General features: G+C 45.1%; 1 long non-coding RNA gene and 1 pseudogene across 1 annotated transcript; one reads left to right on the plus strand and one right to left on the minus strand.

Moving 5' to 3' along the window:
* Nucleotides 1-271: 271 nt before the first annotated feature.
* Nucleotides 272-1,704, minus strand: LOC122135180. Its single transcript, XR_006153385.1, has 3 exons — nucleotides 1,322-1,704; nucleotides 702-778; nucleotides 272-395 (listed from the first exon to the last, which is right to left on the minus strand). It is a non-coding gene; the product is annotated as an uncharacterized LOC122135180 (long non-coding RNA).
* Nucleotides 1,705-3,009: 1,305 nt separating this feature from the next.
* LOC122134325 overlaps nucleotides 3,010-10,514 on the plus strand; it is a 12,277-nt pseudogene continuing 4,772 nt past the window's right edge.

Here is a 10,514-nt window from a genome sequence, read left to right on the forward strand (position 1 = left end):
GTGTGTGTGTGTGTGTGTGTGTGAGAGTGTGTGTTTGTGTGTGTGTGTGTGTGTGTGGGGTGTGTGTTGCGAGTGTGTCAGTGATGTGTGAGTGAGTGAGGTGATGTGAGTGTGGTGTGTGATGTGTGTCGTGAGTGGTGTGTGTGGTGTCGGTGTGTGTGAGTGGTGTGTGTGTGTGTGTGTGTGTGTGTGTGTGTGTGTGTGTGAGTGTGAGAGAGAGTGTCGTACTCATGCCGTTCTTCAGTGGAGAGATGAGTTCTACACCCGACGTGGCACATGCAGGGCTGTGGTTATCTAGTGTAATAAACTCCTCCCACTGTTGATCTCTTGCTCCGCCCCCATGTCAGCTGGCCCCTCCTCTCAGCATTCACTCCTATGGTGGTGGGGAAATCTGCCTATACACAAGCACACAGGAACGTAAGTGATGATAATCAGTGACCTCCAGACCTTCAGGATGATTCTCAAAGCTCTGGGTTTATGGCTCAATCGTGTCAAGTCAATTTATTTATACCAGTACAGACGGTTTCAACGCAGCTTTAAAGTGAGAAACAGAAAAAAGAACGGTATCCATGTTGCAAAAATTAATCAATTAGAGTCATTATTCAGATCAACTCTGATAGTGTTAAATAACTGATGATATTACTGAATAATAATTTAATATATGATGGATGGATGTATAGACAGACAGATAGGGTGGTTACCTTCGGACAGTCCTCTCCTGCGTATCCTGCTCTAGTGGAGAAGGAGCCGATGTCAAACACCAGAGCGCCCACTTCATCTGACACACACAGAGACGGTGTGAGTATTAGAACAGTCTGATCATATCAATACCAGCTCAGTCTGATCAGATTATTTTAAAGCAGATTTACATAAACCCATAAAGTGAATGTTTGTGATCTGCTATGTCTTCTGGTCAGTGATGATCTCTGATTGGCTCGTTCACATGCGGAGAGCAGAGGAAGATGTCTGTCCGTGGCTCTGTGTGAGTTTCTGGATGCGGGGAAGTTGATCTCGTTAACAGCTGAAGTTCCTCATCTCTGTGCTCAGCTTGATTGTGAAAAACCTAATTACTATTAGCTGATGTGTCACGTGATCAAAATTGGTCACACCGCCGTGCTGTAAGCAGTTTAGCCAGAGCAGAAACTGACATTCATACAGTAATACTAATATATGACAAATTAAATCTTTAGCCAGAAGCCAGCAGGGGTACCGTGGTAAAAGCATGTATTCTGCACATCTACATACTGTGTCGATGAATACCGTGATACCCGGAATGCTGGCGGATGCGGTTGTCATGGTGATGTGCGATCACTTATCTTACCTCCGCCGTACACGCCGCCGCTCATCGCGCGTGGATCGATCCGTTCCCGCCGCTCTGACCGGGTGTGTTCTCGAGCTTGCGTGTGTTCGGTTCGCTGAGGGTGAGATAACGGGACCGAATATTCCCGCACGCGCACGCGCGTCCCGCTGCTGCTGTCACCGGTCACGCGCTGCTGACGGTAACCGGCGAGTGTGTCTGCAGCCCTTGTGCTGTCACGTGCTGCTGTGAAGCATTTTCGTTAATGAGCATTATCTAGACCCATTCACACCGAGACCGAATGAAGTGATTCATTAGTTACGAGACTAGAACACTAAACGAACTCGAATATGTTTAAACACGCCAATTAACCTTTACTCTTTCTGATCACGTGTAAGTGTGAACTCGTGAAGATAAACCTTCATATGAATCATCACACACACACACACACACACACACACACACACACACACACACACATTTACTATTGTTCAGTGACAGTAACTACACTGGAAACTGTGATTACTGTGGTAAAATTATGTGTGTGTCTCAGGAAACACCTGCATCCAGATTTCCCTAAACCATCACACACACACACACACACACACACACACACACGCTTTTTCTCTCTCTCACACACACATATCTCTCGTCATCTCTCTATACACACACTTTAATTTGATTTAATTTGACACACATACACACATAACACACACACACACACACACACACATATATATATATACACATTATATATATATATATATACCACACCACACACACACACACACACTTATTCTTTCTTATCTCACACACATCCTTATGCTCACTCTCTCACACACTCATACACATATCACCACACCACACTCACTCACACACACCTTATCTTTCTCACACACACACACTCTTTATATATCGACTCACACACACACACACACACACACACACACATACACAACACGTTATTCACTCACATACTCTCTCTCACTCTCTCACACACACACACACACAAACACACACACTTTATGCTCTCTCTCTCTCTCTCACACACACACACACACACACTCGCATCATGTGACTCTCATGCGCCTCTACAGTAAAATCATTATCATAAACACACACTCTGTGAAGAATGTTCAGACTACAGAATAAAACTCGAATAAAGTCTGAATCACGGCTCTGGTCACACAGTTTGTAAAAATCTTAATTATTTAATTAGTTAATTAATTTAGTTTGTTTTTTTCTATTTGTATAAATACTGTCACCACAAACTCTGCATCAATGTAGAAACATGCTTTTAAGGTTTACTTGAATTTCGTGCAATTAAACAAAAGACAACAAACATTTGACTGAATTGTTTCTCATGATATTCTTCTGGTCAAATGCTTCCAGTGATTTCTTTTTTAGATAGGCCTAACTATAAAAATAATATAAATTTTTTTTTTTTTTTTTTTTTTTTTTTTTTTTTTGGGATATTGGAGCAAAGCTCCTTTAGCAGTGTTTGAAAATGTGTTTTCATGACTGTACTATTAATACAACGCGTGGAAAATAGACAGAATTTAGAAAAAGTGTCTATCGCTTCATTAAAACAGTAATGTTAATATCGTGTTTTTTTACCATTTAAAATAACTTTATATCCTAGGCCTATTTATACTGAATAAAATATCATGGTTTTGGCACATCACTGTATCCGTGTGTAAATGTGACTGTGTGTGTGTCTGAAGTTCCGCCTCGGTGTCCGGTTCGCCGTCGTGACGTCACTCGCTGGACTGGACGGGGCGGGGGCGCGCGCACACACCGCGGCCAGCGGCGACTTTTTCTTCTTTATTTTTCATCTTTTTCTCCCTAAAAACACCCTCAGCGGCCCCGAAACACGCCGAGCGAGCCTCCCGGCGGCCGAGGAGCTCCATCACCGACGGGATTGCGGGCGATCGGGCGCGCGCGGCCTCCGCCGGAAAGTTTCTCACCGGCGCTCGTGACCGCGTCTAACGGACACACCGGCGGGCTCTGGGACTTCACGAGAGAGGCATCCGGCAGCACCCGCGCGGATAACGGAAAAATAACGGCAAATACGGTCAAAGTCTGCGTGTAAATATAAATAGAGTGAAAGTCGGTGAGCCGGAGCGCCCCCGCCCGAGTCCCCCGGTAAACTCACGGTAAACACACCGGAGGACCAGCAGCACTCGGTGAAGAAGGTGAGTCATTTCCCCTCACAGTTCCCTCTGATTTCCGGGAACTACGTTTTTTAATTTCATATAATACACAATCATATCAAACAATAGTAAAAAATCTGATGTTTTAAAAGTTTCTTAGATGTTTATGTTAGACGAAAAGTTTGCATGTGTTATGATTTGGCTTTTATGAATCTGATGAAGTGAGAACAGTTCAGCAGATACTGACATAAACTGATCTAAATATGAGTCATGGCTCTGTATCTCCAGTAATAAGATGAGATGTAAATGATCCAAACATATAATGCAGTGATTGAGAGATGAAGAAATAAAGGCTCCTCAGAAGATGTGAGATGTTCTGGAGGCTTGTGAAGATCATTCCTCCGCTGAGGAACAGAGAAAAGTAAAGCTTCTGGAAACAAAACGCTCCTCAAAAGATCCCTGATGATCAGATTTGAGACTCTAAAACATGATTGATGGAGAATCAAGTAAAGCTGAGTTGCTTCAGGTTGAGACTCTAAAACATGATTGATGGAGAATCAAGTAAAGCTGAGTTGCTTCAGGTTTAGATGTTGACCTCTTGATCTGACACCAGAAGCAGCAGCTGAAGCTGATTACACTAAAAGAGCTCTGACTGGATAAACACTCTGAACTATCAACCAGTCAAAACAGCAGAGTATAATCATGATGATCATTTAGAGCCTTAGAAATTCATGAATCAAATGTAATAGAGTGGCGTTACAGAGTTAATAAATTGAGTTTTAATGATTAAAGTATTTGCATTGCATTTTATTATATTATTAAAGGGATATTCCACCCCAAAATGAAAATTTTGTCATTAATCACTTACCCCCATGTCGTTCCAAACCCATAAAAGCTTAGTTCGTCTTCGGAATACAATTTAAGATATTTTGGATGAAAACCGTGAGGCTTGTGACTGTCCCATAGACTGACAAATAAATAACAGTGTCAAGCTCCAGGAAAGAATGAAAAGCATCGTCAGAATACTCCATCTGCCATCAGTGACTCAACCGTAACGTTATAAAGCGACTAGAATACTGTTTGTACACGAAGAAAACAAAAATAACGACTTTATTCAACAAGTCCTCTCCTCTGTGTCTCTCCAAATCAGCGCAGTGCCATTTTGGAGAATATGAGCTGAAAATAGACAGCATACGCTCTTCTGTGTCAGCCGTGGCACAAGGATACGTTTTCTACGTGTATTTACGCTTTCATTTGAAAGAAAACAGTGCCGCGGCTGATAGGCCTCCCGGTTTTCATCCAAAATATCTTAAATTGTGTTCCGAAGACGAACTAAGCTTTTATGGGTTTGGAACGACATGGGGGTGAGTGATTAATGACAACATTTTCATTTTGGGGTGGAGTATCCCTTTAAAACTACTCCTGCATGTGTTTTATTAAATCATCCTATAATTACCGTTTTATTCTGAGTAACTTGGACACAACATGTCTGAACAGACTAGAGCTGAGAGTGTGTGTGTGTGTGTGTGTGTTCATTGTGACAGCTGGAGCAACTAAACAGCAAACACACATGACATTCCTCTCTGCCCTTTAAACACCCTCTGACTTTGAGTGTGTGTGTGTGTGTGTGAGTGTGTGTGTGTGAATAGCTGAAGTGAGTTGATGTAAGGGATTCATCAGCTCAAAGTCTCTCATTCTTTCAGTCTATTGATCTGACGGTGTAATCTTTAACTCCTGGTGATCTTCTCATGTGATGCCATCATTTCTGACTGTGTTTGATATTCACACATTCAGGGTTCCTGTGGGTCTTAAATCAGAGCAGAGAGTCTTAAATTCATAGTCTCAGCATTAAATATCGCATGAGCTGCAAAAATGAATCTCTTCCACAGTATTTGTTTTATCTGAACATCCTTAAATCGGGATACATTGGAGATGCAAATTTAAAATGAACTAAAACGAATGTCTCCGATTACGTAACCTAGGTCTCCTGAGAGCAGGAATGAGACATTGCGAGAACTGCATGTGGGAACTCCTCCCCTTCTCCAATTACTTGAAGTCATGTAAGATAACGCCAGTTCAGTAAACTGGACAATTGACCTATCGGTAAGCCCCGCCCCCCTTGGTCTCTGATGTTGAGAGGGCATTCCTGTTCCTGGCTCGCATACACCGACACAATAGTGTCCACTATCCAGTGAGAAAGCCTCTGCTTAGATACTGCTCGTCCACTAGCACAGCCACCATAGCACACAAAAAGCTGCTCAGACTGATGAAAGGTGGCAGAGTGGTCAATATAGATCCTCAAGGCCCCTACAGGACGAATGGCGCTCTGAGCCTAGGTGTCATGCGAGGTCGACAGCTCAGTTGATAAAGCAAGCAAGGAAATGACCTTCGCCATAAAGGGGATGGAAAGAGATTTAGCCACGTAGCCTGGTTTGGGCCAGAGAGTAACACTGCAGTCCCCAGGTCCAAAACGAATACAATCCTCATCCGAGAGCATGTGCAAATCTCCTATGCACTTAGCCGAAGCAATTAACTACTGTTTTAACTGTACTACAAGTCAATTAACCAGTTGAGTGCAGGTGAGCTACTGAGTAACTGCAACAAAACACAAGTTAGAACACTCCCACATAACAAGGTAGTTAGTAAGTGCAGTTTTAAAGAGGGAGAGCCTCCTCATAGCAACAGAATCCAGGGACTCGAACAGGGATAGAGAGAGAGCTTTCAGAACCAGCGCTAAGGAGGAAAGTAAGTACGGTGGCTCAGACGGTGGGTGTGGGGAGTGTAATCTCCTCACCCCCCCCTGAGAAATCTGACCACCAATGTGTGCCTCCCAATCAGTTTACCCGTCAAACTGGTGAATGAAAAATCTAAGTAACAGCCGCCACATGAACCTTCAGCGCTGATGGCAGGCTCCTGTTATCGAGCATGTGCTGCACATTCGACAAGAGGTAGCTCGCCGGGTCGATATCTTCATCACAGCACCATTTCATAAACACTTCCCATTTAAATGCATACAAACACCTAGTAGAGTGCACGAGACTCCGTGATCATGTCAATCACACGGGGAGGCAGGGTGCTTAGCTCCTCTAGGATCCCTGAAGTAGCCAGACGTGCAGGCTCCACAGCTCGGGATGGGGTGCCAGATAAAAGCCATCCGCTTGAGACAGTAGCTCCTTTCTGAGGAGAATCCACCAAGGGGTAGCCACCAGCATCTCCCTGAGGTCCGGAAACTAAGGTTGATTCGACCAGTTTCGGGGCAATGAGGATCACTGACGCCTTCTCTTCGCTGATTTTGCATGATATCAGAGGCAAAATCTTCACCTGGAAAATGCATAAAGTCTGCCTCTCAGCCAGCAGAACGTCCCCCATCAGTGGGGAGTGGGACAATGAAAAGAACAGGCTTGTCGCATACGGATCCACCTCTGTCTTCCCGAAGCAATCCTAAATCATCCGGATCAAGCTGGGATGCAGCCTTCACTCTCTGTGAGGAATTCTCTTCCTCGAGAGCATGTTTGCACTGCAGTATAGGAGACCGGGGTATGCCCTGCTCTGATGGAGAGTAAAGGACGATCCGCTCATAATAGAAGACCCGCAGCCTGCTTGAAAAGGGCACTGGAGCATACGCTGCCCTGGCGATCTATGTACAAAACCACAGACATTTTGTTGGGGCTTTAGAGCTAAGAATACCGCCTTTAGTTCCAAGTGGTTTATGTGCCACCTGCTCTGAGACTCTGACCACACTGAAGCCGGAACGCCCTGGCACACTGCTCCCCAGCCTGTGGTTGACGCATTCATCGTTACCACAGTGCACACTCTCACCAGCCCTAGGGGAACCCCCCTGCTGAACATTTGGTGAACATATTGGTCCATGCTCTCCACAGGACTCGATCTTTCAGCCACAACTGTAGCGGCCCCATGTGCAGAAGACCGAGGTGACAAACTAATGACACAGACGCCATAAGTCTCAGGAGCCTCTGGAATTCCCTCAGAGGAACAGACCGGCACAGTCTGAACTGCTGCAGAGATGGTCTCTAGAGAGAGAGGCGTGCTCGCATCTCCATTGAGTCGAAACACATGCCCAGATATGTAATAGATTGACTCGGGGTGAAAACGCTCTTCTGTACATTCACACACAGTCCAGGGGAGTCCAGATGGTGAGGCAGCATGTCCATATGATGGATAAGCACATCTCTTGAATGGGCCAAAATTAGTCAGTCGTCCAGATGATGCGCATACCACTCGCTCTGAGGGGGGGAAAGCGCTGCATCTATGCACTTTGAAAACATGTGCGGTGCCAAAGCCAGTCCGAAAGGAAGAACCGAATACTGGTATGCTGTTGCCCTCGAACGGGAATTTCAGGAAGTGCCTGTGCCGCATCACAATCTGAATATGGAAGTATGCGTCCTTCAGATCCACGGATGCAATCCAGTCCCCAGGACAAATTTGTGCCAGGATCTGCTTAAGGGTCGTGCTTTTGAAGTGCTCGGTTGATGGGCCTCAGGTCTGCCGGCATCCCTGTGTCACTGGGAAGCCATAACAGATACAGACCGCGACTCCGCACTGCTCTGAGGCAGGGCAAGTGACGCAGTATTTGTAGTATGAGGAGGAAACAACTATTTTTGAGAGGATGTGTGTGTCTTTATTGCATGAACAGAAAACAGAACATTGCATTTGTCACCTACATGAACAAAGGGGACATGATGCAGAACATGGCGCTTGGGGGCTGGTCATCCCCGCAAGCTCTCTCCTCCTCTTGACAGGGACCCTCAGGATGAAGGCTTGGCAGCCGAAGATGGCCCACTATCAAGGCGGGGGGGTCCTCATCGGTCCGTGCCATCTCTTCCCGGGTCCCAGCCACTGCTTACGGCAAACATACGGCTCCATGTTTGGGACAGTCGTGGCCTAATGGTTAGAGAGTCGGACTTGTAACCAGAAGTCACGGTTTGAGTCTTAGGTCCGGCAGGAATTGTCGGTGGGGGGGAGTGAATACCAGAACTCTCTTCTACCCTCAATACCACGACTGAGGTGAAACCCGTGCGCAAGGTTTGAACCCCCAACTGACCCCCGGACGCCACAGCAATATGGCTGCCCTCTGCTCCGGGTGTGTGTTCACGGTGTGTGTGTGTCCACTACTGTATGTGTGCACTTGGATGGGTTAAATGCAGAGCACAAACTCTGAGTATGGGTCACCATACTTGGGCCAACATCACACGTCACTTCACTCAGATCTGCCACACTGTGTTAGATACTCTATCCCACGCTGCAGTGTGCTCGACTTGTCCTTTTATGTCCAGTGTAATGATCTCTTTTGTGACTCATTTGTTCACTGACAAAAGTTCAGACTTCTCACTAGTGTTCTATTCTTAACACCTCTCATGTCAGGGTTTCTAGGAGTTGGATGTGATTGACAGAGCAACATTGAGCTCTGATTGGTCCGGAGGGACTGATCCTGATTGGTTGTTGTTCTGTGTTTCAGGATGGCCGCCTCAGTGAAGGTAGCGGTGAGAGTTCGGCCCTTCAACTCCCGCGAAACCAGCCGAGATGCTAAATGTGTCATACAGATGCAGGGAAGCTCCACCTGTGAGTGCAAACACACCAGCAGGGATTTATATGATGCTTTACAGTACAATTATTATCAACATTTCTTCTTATCATATTTTCTTAAATACTCAATTTGGATTTTACAGTGAAGTATTACAATAGTAATATTTCTTATTTTGTTTAATATTTTAATTCAGTAATGATAAAAATCAAAAGGAATAATAATAATAATATTTATAATAATAATTTGATTATATTTTACAGTACAATCGTTATCAAAATTTATTAGATTATATTTTTCTTTAATACTCAATTTTTGTATTTTACAGTGAAATATTGCAATGGCAATATTTTGTATTTTGTTTAATATTTTAATTACTAATGATAATAGTAATAATAATATAATGTTATATTATAATAATATAATAATAATTGCAATAATCCAATTATACTAATACTATGATATATATAATTACTTGATATTTTATAGTTAAATATACAGTAGATATAGGTAAATAAACAGCCCCTACAAGCACAGCGAACCTGGGATTTTTTTTAATGCATTTTAAATCCACAACTGCACTTATTTATTAGAAATATCACCGTCTGCGATGTCTTAGAAGGGAGCATGAGCTGCTCATCTTCCGGAGCGAGTCACTGATCGTCTCACTCTGTTGTGTTTGTCGTCTCACAGGCATCTGGAACCCCAAACAACCCAAAGAAGCAGCCAAGAACTTCAGCTTTGACTATTCGTACTGGTCTCACAGCACGGTAAGATCCTGCGCTGCCGTTCACTGCTGCTGTCTGAGCTCCTGCGCCTCTGAACTCACTGTGTGTGTGTGTGTGTGTGTGTGTGTGTGTGTGTGCAGGAGGACGACCCAGCGTTCGCGTCCCAGCGGCACAGGTGTATCTGGACATCGGGGAGGAGATGCTGCTTCACGCTTTTGAGGGGCTACAACGTCTGTATATTGGCCTACGGTCAGACCGGAGCCGGAAAATCCTACACCATGATGGGAAAACAAGAGCCTGGACAACAAGGCATCATTCCACAGGTACCACACAACACACACACACACACACACACACACACACACACCCACACACACACACACACACACACACACTACACACACAATACACACACACACCACATACACACTCACACATACACGTACACACTCACACACACAGTCACACACACAGACAGACACCATACACACACACACACACCAACACACACTCTTACACTGACGCACACACCCACACACCTCTCACACTGACACACACCACACCACACAACACACCACCACACCACACCACACACATATACACTCTCTCACACCCACACACACACCCACACACACACACACACACACACAGAGACACACTGACACACACACACACACACACACACACTGACACTCTCACACACTCACACACCCCCCCCCCCCTCCCCCCCCCGCATCACCACACACACCCCCCCCCCCCCCCCCCACCCACACACAAACATATACACTTCTCTC

The sequence above is a fragment of the Cyprinus carpio genome, chromosome A23 (genome assembly GCF_018340385.1).
Source record: "Cyprinus carpio isolate SPL01 chromosome A23, ASM1834038v1, whole genome shotgun sequence".
NCBI classification, from domain to species: domain Eukaryota; kingdom Metazoa; phylum Chordata; class Actinopteri; order Cypriniformes; family Cyprinidae; genus Cyprinus; species Cyprinus carpio.